Source organism: Salmo salar, chromosome 18 (genome assembly GCF_965601325.2).
Source record: "Salmo salar chromosome 18, fSalSal1, whole genome shotgun sequence".
Lineage (NCBI taxonomy): Eukaryota > Metazoa > Chordata > Actinopteri > Salmoniformes > Salmonidae > Salmo > Salmo salar.
This window is the reverse complement of record NC_138308.1, coordinates 25771438-25789512: the sequence shown is the minus strand read 5'-3', so window position 1 is coordinate 25789512 and position 18075 is coordinate 25771438.

Below are 18075 nucleotides of genomic sequence, written 5' to 3'. Positions count from 1 at the left end.
ACCCTTAAACCCAGACTTGGACCACACACACTCTCTTCACTGAATAACAGGCTAGGGATTGCTTTGCAACGACTGCAGTTAACCGCTGATTCCTTCCACACCAATCATTGTTGAATTTGCGATTTCCAACTTGTTGTGTAATGTTTATGTCCAATGGCAGATGAGCACCGATACGTTTTAGCTATAATTTCTCTTCATATGACAAGGATTGAAAAGGATTTGCCAGTAGATTTTTGACTTGATTCATGATGGTGACTGACTTTCTAGGCATGTAATGGCAAAATGTAGATTTCCTCCTAAATAGACATACACATGAATAGCAGTTACTTTTGGGTAACTACATGATTCTGACAAGCAAAAACATGGTATATTTGGAAAGAAGACACCTGGGAGATTATGAGGAAAAATAAATAGAAGAAGATTGATAGGAGTTACACACTGTAGTTCAGAATACACAAGATCAAGCACACACAAAATAACTAACAAGCTATAAGTGAATTATTGATGATTAGACCTCGAACCAAATCAGATGGCTTCCACAACATGTGAACAATATCAGGAAAAAAATGAGATTGATAGACCTAACAACTAGAAATGGGCAGATAATCGAGAATTTCAATAAGATTTTTTTCTCCGGCTGGCCATGCTTTCCACCTGGCTACCCATACCCCGGTCAACAGCTCTGCACCCCCCACAGCAACTTGCCCAAGCCTCCCCCACTTCTCCTTCACCCAAATCCAGATAGCTGATGTTCTGAAAGAGCTGCAAAATCTGGACCCCTACAAATAGCTGGGCTAGACAATCTGGACCCTCTCTTTCTAAAATGATCCGCCGCAATTGTTGCAACTCCTATTACAAACCTATTCAACCTCTCTTTTGTATCACCTGAGATCCCTAAAGATTGGAAAGCTGCTGCGGTCATCCCCCTCTTCAAAGGGGGAGACACTTTAGACCCAAACTCTTACAGACCTAAATCTATCCTAACCTGCCTTTTTAATGTCTTCAAAAGCCAAGTTAACAAACAGATCACCAACCATTTCGAATCCCACCGTACCTTCTCTGCTATGCAATCTGGTTTCCGAGCAGGTCATGGGTGCACCTCAGCCATTAACAATATCATAACCGCCATTGATAAAAGACAATACTGCGCAGCCGTCTTCATCGACCTGGCCACGGCTTTCGACTCTGTCAATCACCGCATTCTTATCGGCAGACTCAACAGCCTTGGTTTCTCAAATGACTGCCTTGCCTGGTTCACCAACTACTTCTCAGATAGAGTTCAGTGTGTCAAATCGGAGGGCCTGTTGGCAGGGTTCAATTCTTGGGCCGACTCTTTTCTCTGTATACATAAATGATGTCGCTCTTGCTGCTGGTGATTCTCTGATCCACCTCTACGCAGACGGCACCATTCTGTATACTTCTGGCCCTTCTTTGGACACTGTGTTAACAAACCTCCAGACGAGCTTCAAAGCCATACAACACTCCTTCCGTGGCCTCCAACTGCTCTTAAATACAAGTAAAACTAAATGCATACTCTTCAACCGTTCGCTGCCCGCACCTGCCCGCACCCGCCCGCTAGCATCACTACTCTGGACGGTTCTGACTTAGAATATGTGAACAACTACAAATACCTAGGTGTCTGGTTAGACTGTAAACTCTCCTTCCAGACTCACATTAAGCATCTCCAATCTAAAATTAAATCAAGAATTGGCTTCCTATTTCGCAATAAAGCATCCTTCACTCATGCTGCCAAACACACCCTCGTAAAACTGACTATCCTACCGATCCTTGACTTTGGCGATGTCATTTACAAAATAGCCTCCAACACTCTACTCAGCAAATTGGATGTAGTCTACCACAGTGCCATCTGTTTTGTCACCAAGCCTCATATACTACCCACCACTGCGACCTGTATGCTCTCGTTGGCTGGCCCTCGCTTCAAGTCATCGCCAAACCCACTGGCTCCAGGTCATCTATAAGTATTTGCTAGGTAAATCCCCGCCTTATCTCAGCTCACTGGTCACCATAGCAGAACCCACCCGTAGCAGCACTCCAGCAGGTATATTTCACTGGTCATCCCCAAAGCCAACTCCTGCTTTGGCCGCCTTTCCTTACAGTTCTCTGCTGCCAATGACTGGAACGAATTGCAAAAACCACTGAAGCTGGAGTCTTATATCGCCCTCACTAACTTTAAGCATCAGCTGTCAGAGCAGCTTACCGATCATTGCACCTGTACACAGCCCATCTGTAAATAGTCCACCCAACTACCTCATCCCCATATTGTTATTTTTTGTTGTTGCTTTTTTGCATCCCAGTATCTCTACTTGCACATTCATCTTCTGCACATCTATCACTCCAGTGTTAATGCTAAATTGTAATTATTTCGCCACTATGGCCTATTTATTGCCTTACCTCCCTAATCTTACTACATTTGCACACGCTGTATATAGATTTTTCTATTGTGTTATTGACTACGTTTGTTTATCCCATGTGTAACTCTGTGTTGTTTGTGTCGCATTGCTTTACTTTATCTTGGCCAGGTCACAGTTGTAAATGAGAACTTGTTCTCAACTGGCCTACCTGGTTAAATAAAGGTGAAATCAAAAAAATGTTTTAGTAAGTGGTGTCAGGTGTGGTCACGGGACTTTTCCAAGTGTCCCTAAACCTCTCCAAAGTGGCATATTTCTGTAAATTAGATAATTCCAGTACTATTACATATTTTCAATCCCTAAATGCTATTTCTTCAGTATAAAAACACATTTTCTAACATATCAACCTCACTCAAACGTGGTGATGTTATGGGGTATCCAAGGTACATTCAAGTTTCCTTTCAACCTCTCCAAAGTGTCAGAATGCGGTAATTGCACTGGTTTTGCACACTGGATGTGCCGACAAGTTATTGTTCACTATAAAAACAAAATTTATACAACACCAACCTCTCTCAAACATTGTGGTGATGTCGGGGACATACAGGGGATATGCGCTTAGATCACTCGTGGACATTCGATGTTGCCATCAGATAACATTGACAATAGGCTAGATTTATTCCTACCAACCTAAGGATTCATTTCATACTTGCCATGTAGCTATAGCTCAAACACAGACCAAATCGAAGCTTACCTTGTAAGATGTTTCCTGTTTGGTGAAAACTTTTGGTGAAAAAATAAAATAAATATTTTGACTCTTGGAGCTGGTGATCAATAACGGTAGGTCACAGGCAGACAAATAAGATATCCTCATGATGTGTGGACTCCCGGGTTTTGGTGTGTATCAATGTATTCCGTGTTTATCTAGTTTATTCTTCACAACGCTAACCGGAATGTAGGTAGCAGCCATCTTGAAACGAGATCATCGACTCGGCCTGCCCTTATGAATTCGTATGCCCATATATGGTAGTAAGTCATACCAAAGATTTGAAGGCACCAATCAATAGCCAAGATAATCACTTTCCCGCAGACACCCTGCTTTTGAAGATAGGGGCTACCGTTCATATATCAGACTGAATTTAATAAAATAAAAAAAGAGGGTCCCCAAATATGGGGACTTTACATTTAAGAGACTCGATTGCTAGCTAAGATTTTGAAAGTATGATGTTGATATGATCAGTACAATCAAAGCTACGGTATAACGTGATTTGACGTAATTTTATCTGTGATTTTGCAGTGACATAGTGTCCCCATGAGTGTCAGAACATTGAGCCAATCACAGAGCAACTAGAGAACATTACCAACCCCTACGCCCTGTATTTTCTGCCGGCTGCCCCACCAACACAGAAAGCACTGAGCTAGGCTGGAACACCTGCATTTTGGAGCTGCTTTACTCAAGAAGGCAACATTTTGAAAATAACATGCAAAACAGGCAACAAAAACTAAAAAACTAAAACAATTTTGCTAAAAAGGTGGGGCTCAGAGCTTCACCTGGCCTGAATGATGGGTTGCCACTGTTTGTACTACTGTACTGTATGTTAAACCAATTGTACGGAATAAGTAAACTGTCAAAATACAGTAAAATCTAAATCATAAGTCAAGAAACAAATGCTCCATTGCGAAAACAGGACTCTGCTGGAATGTCACCTCAGGCCTCCTCCAATACCTGGAGAAGGGACATACGTTCATGGGGTTTGCGATCATACATCTTCCATTGCCATGCTGAAAATGTATTGAGAAATGGGGAATATGGTGGGAGATGGATAATTGTAAACCTGTCATGGTCATGGAACCAGTTGCAGATCTGAGCAGCACAATGGAAACTAACGTTGTCCCACATTGGAACATACATTTTCTGCTCTGGATCACCTGGCCCTCTCTGCTCTGGCTGAAAAACATTGTCATGTAAGATGTTCAGGAAATTAAGGAGATGGGCAGTGTTGTATGGTTTTAGGGTGGCATGGGGGTGGCTCATAGCTGGGCATATGGTGACATTTCTACCGCGCTGACTAGGTACCTCAATGATGGCACATTGACCAATGATGTTCCTTCCTCTCCTCCTCTTCGCTAAATTGAATCCAGCCTTATCTAGGAATATGAGTTCCTGGGGGATGGGACTTGCATCCAACTCCATGATTCTCTGAAATGACACTAAATACTGTAATTGCTTTATAATAAAGTTCACTGGCAACATCAATGAGTCTCTAATGTTTCAAGAGTGTAATACTAGTACATTACTTACTTGCACATATTCATACTGTTTATCCTTCACTCTTTGGAAATTCCTTTCAAAAGGGGCTCTGTAGATTTGCTTCATCCAGAGATGGTGTTTCTTAAGGATGCGGACTGTGGTTGATAAGCTCACTCTGATGTTATGAAAGATGGCAGGGTTTTCAATAATTTGTTGTTGGATTTCCCGCAGTCTTATGGCATTATTTTCAACTACTGTTTGCACAATTGCAGCCTCCTTTTAGTCTGTAAATAGATGCGTTCTACCAACGTGGTGGTCGTCTTTCAGTTCTACAAAAACAAAATAGAATACAGTACAGTAAACACTACAGTAATATAGTATACAAGATAAACATGTTATCAAAATAGTATTGCTCAAAATTTCATACATACAGTAACACATTAAACATTTACTTTGTTTCCCCTTACAGTATGTATTGGAATCTACTGTCTTTACTGTGCTTTATGTTGTACTACTGTCAAGTAGTAAAAATAGTAGATCTAATGTCTGCAGTACATACTGTACCTATTCTCATTTTGGAACGATCCAGATGATGGATGCTACGGTGAAGCGGCTCAGATTGGGCTCCACTCTCTGCCCAGCCTCTCAAGGTCAAACCATGGTGGACCACAGTCACCCAATTTCATCAGAGATTAGTCTTCTTGTTCTTGGTCTTGGTCTTCCTCCACCTCCACCTCCACCTCTCTTTGCCTAGTTTGCTTCCATTGTTCTCCAAACACAGGAGTACTCACCTGTGACCATTTTATCCATACCAAAGGTCTGATTGCAAAGTGAACATTTACGCAGTTAGTGTTTGCATAGTGAAAGTGATCAATTTGTAATTGAACTTAGCTTGTTGAACAGTGTTCCTTTTCATTTGCACACAAGAGACTTTAGTTGTGAAGGTTGTGCCAACGGTAGAGAATTGTGTGGTGTTTTGCCAAATGTTTGTTATAGAATTGCAATCTGAGTGTAAAGCAAAATATGTGCCAGTAGTATTGCAGATTTTATGTATGTTTCTGCTAAATGAGTTACTGGTTTGGGTCATTGTGCCTCATCGGCCAATTTTAGTGTGGAAACAATTGGGAAAAACTGTAAAAGAAAAGAAGACGAAATTCCCTTACGTTGATTACTTTTTGCAAATCCAATCAGTTTTCATGTTGATTCAACGACATTGCACTGATTACTTTAGTTGAAATTACGTGGAAACAATGTTGATTTGACCAGTTTTTGCCCAGTGGGTTGTAATATTTTGAGGACAATTGTGAGGGTGTCTGGACTGATCTCTGTGCTGAATACGTCACTGAATGTCACAGGACAGGAACGTTCTTTATGAGGTTTAATTCAAAGGCAGCAAGGGATCGACCATAAACAAACAGAGAGGAATTGATTTTGTCTATGAGGAATGTCAGGCTATGTCTGTTCGCTTGAAAATGCACTGTGACAAGCCAGGGGACTGATGTGGTTTTTATCACATTTCTATACCTCAAAAGTTATGTTTACAACTTAAATCATAATCGGTTGGTGTCAATACGTAAGAACTTTCCTGTGTCCACAGTGCAGTACATGGGAATGTAAGATATGTATTTTAATCTTCTACACCTGCATTGCTTCTACACCTGCATTGCTTGCTGTTTGGGGTTTTAGGCTGGGTTTCTGTACAGCACTTTGATATATCAGCTGATGTAAGAAGGGCTATATAAATACATTTGATTTGATTTAATCTGTACTGTAACATCATCACCTAACCAATCAGCTCAGTGTGCATCAGGTCATTGCTATTTAGATCATCCTCTATCTGTGTTCAATCAGATTAAAGGCCCAGTGCAGTCAAAAATGTGATTTCCTGTGTTTTATACAGGTTTGAATAATACTGTGAAATTTAGGAAAATGATCATAATGCCCTTTTAGTGTAAGAGCTGTTTGAAAAGACCACCTGAAATTTCTGCCTGTTTTGATGGGATGGATATTTGGCGTCCTATGGTGATATCACGAGACTGCCAAAGCGATAAATTAGTTAATAGACCAATAAGAAAGCGAGTTCCAAACCTAATTTTCAGTTTTTCCCTCCCCACTCAGACCACTCCCAGACAGTCCTAGCAAAATTCTTGCTTGAGAAATCTCTGCTAACAAGCTATTTTTATTTTTTTGGGAAAATGTTTATTTAATCAATCACAGTAAGGCACTTAATTGGTACCCAGAAATGATTTGATATTGAGATAAAAAAAACAGCTGCATTGGACCTTTAAGTATTTAAGGCTGCCATTTTATGTCCCTCTCCTCCCATGATGTTGTATGTTAGCTGTTTGGTTTCATTGTACTGAGGGAGACAGTGAGAGAGTGATGGACAGAGAGAAAAAAAGAGAGAAAGTGAAAGAGAGAGAGAGCAAAGAAAGAGAGAGAGAAGGAGTGCAATCACAGGCAGTAACAGAATACATTTACATATCAAGGGAGATGGGAATGGCTGAGAACACCCTCCTTCCATCTTCAATTTAGCACAGATGGGGAGGTTGCTGAAACCGGCAGTGCGGCTTATTCTCTCTCCCTCTTTATCCCTCCCTCTCTCTCTCTTTGTGCCATCGTCTCTCTGTCCCCGACACTCCCCCCTCCCTGCCTCTCTGTCTCTCTGCAGTATCTCTCTTCCAGTACAGAGGATCAGCTTGGGTTCACAGTGCTCTGTGGGCATGTCCATTAAAAAGTAGTGGTGCCATTAGCGATGCGGTTCATTTACTATGGCAGGGCTGTAAATCAGCCGTCACAGATGCCAGAGTCTATACAGAGTTTCAGTTCCGGCCATTAGACCAAGTCCTAGAGCCCATCCCTCCCCCGCTTTACTGTATGCCTCTCTCTATTGCTCTCTGTCCCCCCCTCTCTCGCTCTCTGTCTAGGGCACTGAGATTTACCTAGCGTTATGATCCGTTTCCTCCCTTCTTTGCTCTGCTGAAGCCTGATTACTATGCCAGTACACCGGGTGGCGCTGTAATTCTTGTATTGTGTTACCCCTGAATTCCCTCCAGTGAACAGATCTAATGGTGTCTACGTGTAAGCTCTCATCTTACTTCAATAGACCTGTAGCATCAGTAAATTAGTAATTTGACCTTGAGAATCTCAAAACAAGACTGAGTACAGACCCGGTGAACTGGCTACATCCGAATGGCACTTTCCTAGCCTTGATAAGCCTTATTTAAGAATTACTAGTTGAATTTGCCAGTGAAGACATTGGAGGAAGAGAGGAAGAGTGAAGGAGAATGCACAAAGAAGAATAGTGTATGTATTTGCCTGGCAATTTTCCTGTTCGCTGCAGACATAATTGTTTGATTTCTGAGTAACAATAAAGGATTAATATATACAGAGTGAGTCGGTGTTCTGGAGCCGCTGAAGGTTACCGCTGGAGTGTCGGCTTGATTTACAGCGTGGTTTGGCAAAGAGCTGTACCTTGGCACTGCCAGCCCACCTCTCCATATGCACAACCTTCTCCCTCTCTCGTTCTAAGCCCAGCGACAGGCCGCTCTGCTCTGTTCCTCACGACTCACTTCATTATAATTTTGCTCAGCGGTCGATGCGGCAGTAAAGCAGTTGTGACTATATGGAGTACAGCTACGACCGGATGTGACTTTTCGTAGCAGGCAGGGTAGCCTTTTAACTAACCCTAACCTCTTTCCTAACCTTAACCTAATTTCCCTGACCTGCCACGTTAATTCTCCTAACCTGTTGCGTAAGTTCTCATGACCTGCTACAAAAAGTAATTTCCAGTCGTAGCTGTATACCACGTAGTCAAAACCAAGTGAGGCGAGGCACGTTGGAAAGGTGAAGCATGTTGAAGAAGACTTGCTGCAGCCTGATGGCTCTGTGATCAGGTGCTCTGACCTCACTGGTTAGAAGCCCCTGCCAAAGCAGATGCCATTGCCATGAATCATACTCATTTGGGATGGTTGGCCCCCACTCTCTGTGGTTACGTGATTAAATCAGGGACCGCAACAGCTTGTTTGAAACTTAGGCCCATTGGAGAGGCAGGCAGGTATCTGGCTCACACGTTTGTACACACAGGTATGAACAGATGCCTTGACTTCACATGTGTTTGTTTTGGCATAGGGGGCTTCCAATATCAAAAGCTGTTAGATCGAACGGCTGCCCTGATGGTGATGCCTGCCATCTATCACCTTATCCCTTAGTTGGTCAGTCATGCTCTTTGGCGAAATAAACACAGATGGTACACTCAAACAATGAAGCATTGCAAGGGGCATGGCATAAGAATGTGTTCATACCATCCCAGCTGTTACATAGGACCAGTCAGTATCAGTCTTATTAAAATACTTTTTTTACGCTGATCGTAACTTTTTTTTACATAATGTCTCCGCCATCATTACCTATGAACGAAATTAGCTTATGGAGATCGGAACAGCGATCACGATTTGGATAACAATTTCAACTTCAATGAGTCGGCAACTCTAGACCTTCTGCTTACTCCGGACCAGGCCCTAATCCCTGGGACTCGAAAGAGGAAGCGACGGCGCAAAAAAGGCGATACAGAGGGTAGTGCGTACAGCCCAGTACATCACTAGGGCTAAGCTTCCTGCCATCCAGGACCTATACACTAGGGTGTCAGAGGAAAGCCCCAAAAACTGTCAAAGATTCCAGTCACCCAAGTCATAGACTGTACACAGCATGCGGAACCAGAGCGCCAAGTCTAGGTCCAAAAGGCTCCTTAACAGCTTCTGTCCCCCAAGTCATAAGACTGCTGAAAATTCATCAAATGGCCACATGGACTATTTGCATTGACACCTCCGCCCTTTGTTTTACACTGATGCTACTCGCTGTTTATTATTTATGCATAGTCACTTCACCCCTACCTACATGTAAAAATTACCTTGACTAACCTATACCTATACACATTGACTCTGTACCGGTACCCTCTGTATATAGCCTCAATATTTTTATTTTGTTGTGTTACTTTTTAAAAATATTTTTGAGACAATGTTATCAACGGGACCTGAAGAACTGTATTATTCTGTACTTCACAGAGTTGTGGCTGAACAAGGACATGGATAATATAAATTTCGCTGGCTTGTCCATGCATCGTCGGCAGCGTCGGGTAAGATGAGAGGGGAGGAGTGTGTCTCTTTGTTAACAACAGCTGGTGCTGTTAAGGAAGTCTCACGTTTTTGCTTGCCCGAGTTAGAATACCTCATGATAAGCTGCAGACCATACTATTTAACCAAGAGTTTTCAACTATATTTCTCGTAGCTGTCTATTTACCACCACAAACCGATGCTTGTACTAAGACTGCTCTCAACGAGCTGTATAGGGCCCTAAGCAAACAAGAAAATGCACACCCAGAGGCGGCGCTTCTTGTGGCCGGTGATTTTAATGCAGGGAAACTGAAATCCGTTTTACCTCATTTTTACCAGCATGTCACCTGTGCAACTAGAGGTGACAAAATTCGAGATCACCTTTACTATACACACAGAAACGCGTACAAGGCTCTCCCTTGCCCTCTCTTTGGCAAATCGTCCTCATTCCTGCTTACAAGCAAAAACTCAAACAGGAAGTACCAGTACCAATACGGAAGTGGTCCGGAAGTGGTCCGCTGAAGCAGATGCTAAGCTACTTGTTTTGCTAGAACAGACTGTAATATGTCCTGTGATTCATCCGATAACATTGAGGAGTTTACCACATCAGTCAACAGCTTCATTAAGAAGTGCATCGATGATGTCTTCCCCACTGTGACCGTAAGTACCAGAAGCCATGGATTAAAGGCAACATCTGCACTGAGCTAAAGGCTAGAGCTGCCGCTTTGAAGGAGCGGCACATGCTTACAAGAAACCATGCTATGACCTACGACGAGCCATCAAACAGGCAAAGCGTCAATACAGGACTAAAATTGAATCCTACTATGCTGGCTCTGACACTGGTTGGATGTGGCAGTGTTTGCAAACTATCACAGATTACAAAGGGAAACACAGCCGCGAACTGCCCAGTGATGCGAGCCTATCAGACGAGCTAAATGCCTTCTATGCTCTCTTTGAGGCAAGCAACACTTAACCATTCATGAGACCACCAGCTGTTCCGGACGACTTTGTGATCTCGTACTCCACTCCATAGTGAGCAAGACCTTTAACCTCTATGGGCAAGGCGGGACGAATTCGTCCCACCTACGTAACAGCCACCTGAATTCAGTGGCGCGATTTTTGAATCGTTTGAAATACTATTACTTCAATTTCTCAAACATATGACTACTTTACAGCTATTTAAAGACAAGACTCTCCTTAATCTAACCACACTGTCCCATTTCAAAAAGGCTTTACAACGAAAGCAAAACATTAGATTATGTCAGGAGAGTGCCCAGCCAGAAATAATCAGACACCCATTTTTCAAGCTAGCATATAATGTCACAAAAACCCAGAACCACAGCTAAATGCAGCACTAACCTTTTATGATCTTCATCAGATGACACACCCTAGGACATTATGTTATACAATACATGCATGTCTGTTCAATCAAGTTCATATTTATATCAAAAAACAGCTTTTTACATTAGCATGTGACGTTCAGAAAAAGCATACCCCCCGCAAACTTCCGGGGAATTTACTAACAGTTTGCTAAATTACTCACGATAAACGTTCACAAAAAGCATAACAATTATTTTAAGAATTATAGATACATTACCTCCTCTATGCACTCGATATGTCCGATTTTAAAATAGCTTTTCGGATGAAGCACATTTTGCAATATTCTAAGTACATAGCCCAGCCATCACGGCTAGCTATTTAGACACCCGGCAAGATTAGCCTTCACCAAAATCCTATTTCCTATAAGAAAAATGTTCTTACCTTTCCTGTTCTTCGTCAGAATGCACTCCCAGGACTTCTACTTCAATAACAAATGTAGGTTTGGTCCCAAATAATCCATCGTTATATCCAAATATCCTCTGTTTTGTTCGTGCGTTCTAGACACTATACGAATGGTAAATAACGGTCGTGCGCATGGCGCATGGCGTGACAAAAAATGTCTAAATATTCCATTACCGTACTTCGAAGCATGTCAACCGCTGTTTAAAACCAATTTTCATGCCATTTATCTCGTAGAAAAGCGATAATATTCCGACCGGGAATCTGCAATAAGCTAAACAGCCGAATGAAATTTCTCCACGGGGGCGAATCGTGCACGCGCCTCATTCAATGGTCCTCTGATCGGCCACTTGGATAAGGCGATAATCTGTTTCAGCCAGAGGCTGCCTCGTCATCATTCAGGATTTTCCCGGGTTCTGAGAGCCTATTGGAGCCCTGGGAATTGTCACGTTACAGCTAAGATCCTTACTCTTCAATAAACAGATGCAAGACGCACGACTCCTTGTCAGACAGGCCACTTCCTGCATGAAACCTTGTCAGGTTTTTGCCTGCCATAGGAGTTCTGTTATACTCACAGACACCATTCAAACAGTTTTAGAAACTTTAGGGTGTTTTCTATCCAAACCTGAACAATAATATGCATATTCTAGCTTCTGAGTTGGTGTAGGAGGCAGTTAAAAATGGGCACATATTTTTTCCAAAATTCTCAATACTGCCCCCTAGCCCAAACAGGTTAAACAGGTTAACATGGGGCCAGACAGATTACCAGGACATGTACTCAGAGCATGTGGTTACCAGTAGGCAAGTGTCTTCAGTGACATTTTCAACATTTCCCAGACCCAGGCTGTAATACCTACGTTTCAAACAGACCACCATAGTCCCTGTGCCCATAAACACAGAGTTAACCTGTCTAAATTACTATTCACATCTGTAGCCATGAAATGCTTTGAAAGGCTGGTCATGGCTCACATTAACATTATCATCCCAGACACCCTGGACCCACTTCAATTCGTATACTGCCCCAACAGATCGACAGATGACTCTACACTGCCCTCTCCCACCTGGACAAGAGGAACACCTTTATGAGAATTCTGTTCATCAACTACAGCTCAGCGTTCAACACCATAGTGCCCTCCAAGCTCAGCACTAAGCCCAGGACCCTGGGACTGAACACCTCCCTCTGCAACTGGATCCTGAACTTCCTGATGGGCCATCTCCATGTTGTGAGTGTCGGTAACAACACATCGGCCATGCTGACCCTCAACACGAGGGCCCCTCAGTGGTGCGTGTTTAGTCCCCACCTGTACTCCCAGTTCACCCACGGCTGTGTGGCCGCACACGACTCCAACACCATAATTAAGTTTGCTGACAACGCGACTGTGGTAGGCCTGATCACCAATGACGATGAGACAGCCTATATGGAGGAGGTCATGGACTACAGGAACTAGAGGACCGAGCATGCCCCCATCCAGATCGACGAGGTTGCAGTAGAGCAAGTCGAGAGCTTCAAGTTCCTCGGTGTCCACATCACTAAGGAATCATCATGGTCCACATACAGTATACCAACATAGTTGTGAAGAAGGCATGACAATACCTCTTTCCCCTCAGGAGGCTGAAAAGATTTCACATGGGCCCTCAGATCCTCAAAAAGTTCTACATCTGCACCATTGAGAGCATCTTGACTGGCTGCACCACCACTTGGTATGGCACTACAGAGGGTGGTGAGTACGGCCCAGTACTTCACTGGGCTGTAGACATAGACTGTTCTCTCTGCTACAGCATGGCAAGCGGTACCGATGCACCAAGTCTGAAACGAACAGGACCCTGACAGATTCTAACCCAGGCCATGAGACTGCTAAGTAGTTAACCAAATAGCTCCTGGACTATATGCATTGACCCTTTTTGCAGGACCCTCTTTTGACTCATCACATACGCTGCTGCTACTGTTTATTATCTATCCTGTTGCCTAGTCACTTTACCCCTACCTATATGTACAGTACCTTCATAAAGTATTCACATGCCTTGACTTTTTACACATTTTGTTGTGTTACAGCTTGCATTTAAAATAGATTAAATGGAGATTTTGTGTCACTGGCCTACACATTATACCACAATAATGTCAACATGTTTTTAGACATTTTTACAAATTCATTAAAAATGTAAAGTTGAAATGACTTTAGTCAATAAGTATTCAACCCCTTTGTTATGGCAAGCCTAAATAAGTTCAGGAGTAAAAATCTTCTGAATAATTCACATAATAACTCTGTGTACAATAATAGTGTTTAACATCTCTGTACCCCACACATACAATTATCTGTACGGTAACTAATAACATTTGATTTGATTAGCAAAAAGTATTTGGGTGCCAGGTTCAAAAAGCATACGCTGAAATATTCTTTACGTTTTTATGTATTTTCTTAGCAGCAGCAGTTGTCAGAGAAAACGGACGCGTTTTGGTGACAGCCTTCGTCAGCCTTTCGTCCAAATGCTGATGAAGGCTGTCAACAAAAATCACTTCCGTTTGCTACATTAAAAAAAATTCCATTTGTTGGTGCATACTTCCGTCTTAAAGGCTTTGCATGGTCAATCCGAGGTCTGAAGTGGCAGTACAGCATTTACTGCAATGCAGCCTTCGCAGACTTCAGGGCTTTCATACTTGCACTCACAGTAGCATAGCAGAACAGACCTATTGTGAAGTAAGTTGTCAAGGAAGTGAGTTTGTGTTTATACAGGACGTACCTCACTCACCTACGGTCAACCAATAATCTGAATGCGGAGCTATATGGAGCCCTCCGCATTGTTATGAAATTTGAGAGGCACACGGCGATGCAGTACGGAGATTGATTTGGACTCTGCATGCCCCCGGAGGCTCCGAAATTGTGTCATACCCTCCATACGAAGCCTCCAACAACAGTTTTGGATCAAGCATAAATTGGGTTTATGACAGAGCTCTCCAACCCTGTTTCTGGAGAGATAACGTCCTCTAGGTTTTTGCTCAAACACCAATCTAGCGCACCTGATTATAATAATTAGCTGGTTGATAAGATTAATCAGGTTAATTACAGGGGTAGGAGCAGGGGTTGGAGCAAAAACCTCCAGGAGGGTAGCTTTCCAGGAACAGGGTTGATATTGTATAAATGTGATCTTGTTATGAATCACACTGCAATACTCATGAAATTGAATGACTGTTTTTTATAAAGGTGTTGTGAATGTCTTACTGTATGCTCAAGGACAGACACAATTTCAGGAAGATGCTATTATATTATAATATATTCCATTTAGTATAAACTTTTCTCCAAAGCGACTTAAAGTCATGCGTGCATACATTTGACGTATGAGTGGACCCGGGAGTCATACCCACTACCCCGCCGTTACAAGCACCATGGTCTACCAACTGCACTAAAAATGGACCACAAAGGACCACAAAGAGGTGACTCAATGTTAGCAGACAACAGGATGCCTATTGATGTATAAAACATTTGTATAACAATAGAGCAGGAAATGCAGTGTTAAGGTCACAGGAAGTGTAGTCATGACGTATAGTCATGACTATTAAACAGTGCAAGGGGTCTCGGGGAGGACAAGCATATAGTTCAAATTGTTTCCTGCTCCTGTTGGATGTGTGTCTGCTTCATTATCAAACTCACTAATTATCCAAGAGAGACACCTCTTTGTCTCCCTGTGAACTGGAGCAGTAAGGACTGTTAGGGATGTGTGCACCCCTCCCTAATTAACAACAGACTGACTGACGGTTAACGTGCTCCTTTGTTGTTTGCAGACTCTCAGCTAATGCGTCTGTCTCGGCACTCAGCATTCATAGCTCATTATTATGCTCCGTTTGAAGAAAAAAACATTATCAGGGGTTCACAGCAAAGCTATAAAACCTATTGTTATTCTTAGATTTTTTTTAAAACTTTCTTTCTAATTTGGCATACAGAAACTAGAGGCCATGAGTAACTTGGTCGAAAAGAATGGCACTGAAAAGTGGCACTGTTATAAGCAGTCTCTCTTAAACCCTCATATCTGCCGCCCAGTTTAGTGTAGAGAACAAAAACATGATGAGCCATGTTAAGTTTGACATTGATATCTTAAAAAATGAGGAAACTATTAACAATTAAACATTTTGACTATAACGCTAATGCTTAAAATAATCATAAAAAAATCTCATGGACCAAAATTCACTCCAAATTTGGTCTTTGGACTCATCACAATAGTCCCTAAAGAGTTTGAGAAAATAAAATTGATGCATTTAAAGATGGCCACACTATTCCATATGCTAAAAATACTTTGCTGTAGGAGCGGGACATTTTTGGGAGATGCTGGGTTATTGCATATCTGGTCTGGAAATTTCCTTTCCTTTCATAGAATACCCAGAGGCAAAGTCTTTAATATCCATTGGGTAATTAGTTAGGCTTCTTGGGTGCGTGACGTTACTCCGAGCCCTTATCAAAACACTAAACATGGCAGAGAGTTTCTCTCTACTCGGATCTCAAACCAATAGTTACCACCAACTTCAATGACAGTTAACTTAAAATTAAAAGACAAATCTAACCTTCCCACGTTTCAATAACATTGGTGCTGAGGAACAGTCTAGCTACAGTGTTTGAGTCATCTCAGATGTTTTCTTGTAAAACAGCTCAGCTAGGTAGCGAAATGCTAATTCATGACGCTAGCTAGCTATTGCACTAACTGGAGTGCTTTTAGACTCTGGAGCTCATGGGGGCTTCCGGAGTCAGTTGGCTAGATGATTCCACCATGGGCAACAACAACGGCCTACTGGAACTGAACCAATGAACATGGGGCAATGAAATTTGGTATGTAAACATTATGTATATGTCCTTGGAAGCTGTGTGAATAGAACATCACTGAAACCTTAACTGTTGCCTGATTATGTGGTCTGAACAGTGAAAATAGGGCAAAAAAAATTATCTGTAAAATGAAAAACTGGAAGTCCTGCCGGCTGTGCAGTCAGTGTATTACAGCTGTGAGAGTGTATTGAAGTACTTTGGAATGCTAATGTGGAGTGTACCAACTGAGATTGAAATCAACATGCTTTCATTTATTTGAGTTTTTGCTGTTCCTGATTTTTCTGGAACCCTGAAGTTTTGAACTAAAGATACAGAGATTTCGGAGCATGTGCAAGATCTTCTGCATTCCTCCCCCTCCGAGTCCTTTCAGCTGCTGCTCAGTCCTCACTCAATCCGTGACTCTGCTGCCGTTTGTTCGAACAAACTTAAGTTATTTTTTTAAAATGTATTTTACCTTTACTTAGCTAGGCAAGTCAGTTAAGAACAAATTCTTATTTTCAATGACAGCCGGGGAAAATGTGTCACTTCTCTTGTTAATATTGCCTGCTAACATGAATTTCTTTTTCTTCAGGAACAGCGGGTTAACCTCTATGGGCTAGGTGGGACGCTAGCGTCCCCCCCGTGCTGCACTCCATCAACAGCAGGTGCATTTCAAGAGCGGCAAATTTGAAACCAAATAAATGTCAAAATTCAAATTTTTCAAACATACAACTATCTTACACCCTTTGAAAGATAAACATCTCCTTAATCTAACCACGTTGTCCGATTTCAAAAAGGTTTTACGGCAAAAGCATAAAGTTAGATTATGTTAGGAGAGTACATTGACAATAGCTGTGTGTAATGTTTTGTCAATTCAAAGACAGGGTCACCAAAACCATAAAACCAGCTAAAGTGATGCACTAACCTTTTACAATCTCCATCAGATGACACTCCTAGGACATTATGTTAGACAATGCATGCATTTTTAGTTCTATCAAGTTCATATTTATATCCAAAAACAGCGTTTTACTATGGCATTGATGTTGAGGAAATCGTTTCCCTCCAATAACCGGCAGTCAAGTCAGCACCACAAATTAAATAATTAAAATTAGAAAACATTGGTAAAATATTATATTGTCATTTAAAGAATTATAGATTTACATCTCTTGAACGCAATCAACTTGCCAGATTTAAAAATAACCTTACTGGGAAATCACACTTTGCAATAATCTGAGCACTGCGCCCAGAAAAATACGCGTTGCGATACAGACTAGCCGCCATGTTGGGGAGATCTAAAATCGAAAATACTATGTAAATAATCCATTACCTTTGATTCTCTTCATCAGATGTCACTTCCAGGTATCACAGGTCCATAACGAATGTAGTTTTGTTCAAAAAAGCTCATCATTTATGTCCAAAAATGTCCGTCTTGTTAGCACATGATCTAAGCCCGCCGGACTTCACTTCATGAACGAGGGGAAAAAATATATTTACGTTCGTTCAAACATGTCAAACGTTGTATAGCATAAATCATTAGGGCCTTTTTTAACCAGAACATGAATAATATTCAAGGTGGACGAATGCATTCTCTTTTATAACGTATTGGAACGAGGGTACCCAACATGAACTCGCGCGCCAGAGTCTAATCGGCCATCACCGTTCCATGGCTCTTGTTCGGTCAGATCTCACAGTAAAAGACTCAAAACACTTTGTAAAGGCTGGTGACATCTAGTGGAAGCAATAGGAAGTGCCAAAATATTCCTCAGCCCCTGTGTTTTTCAATG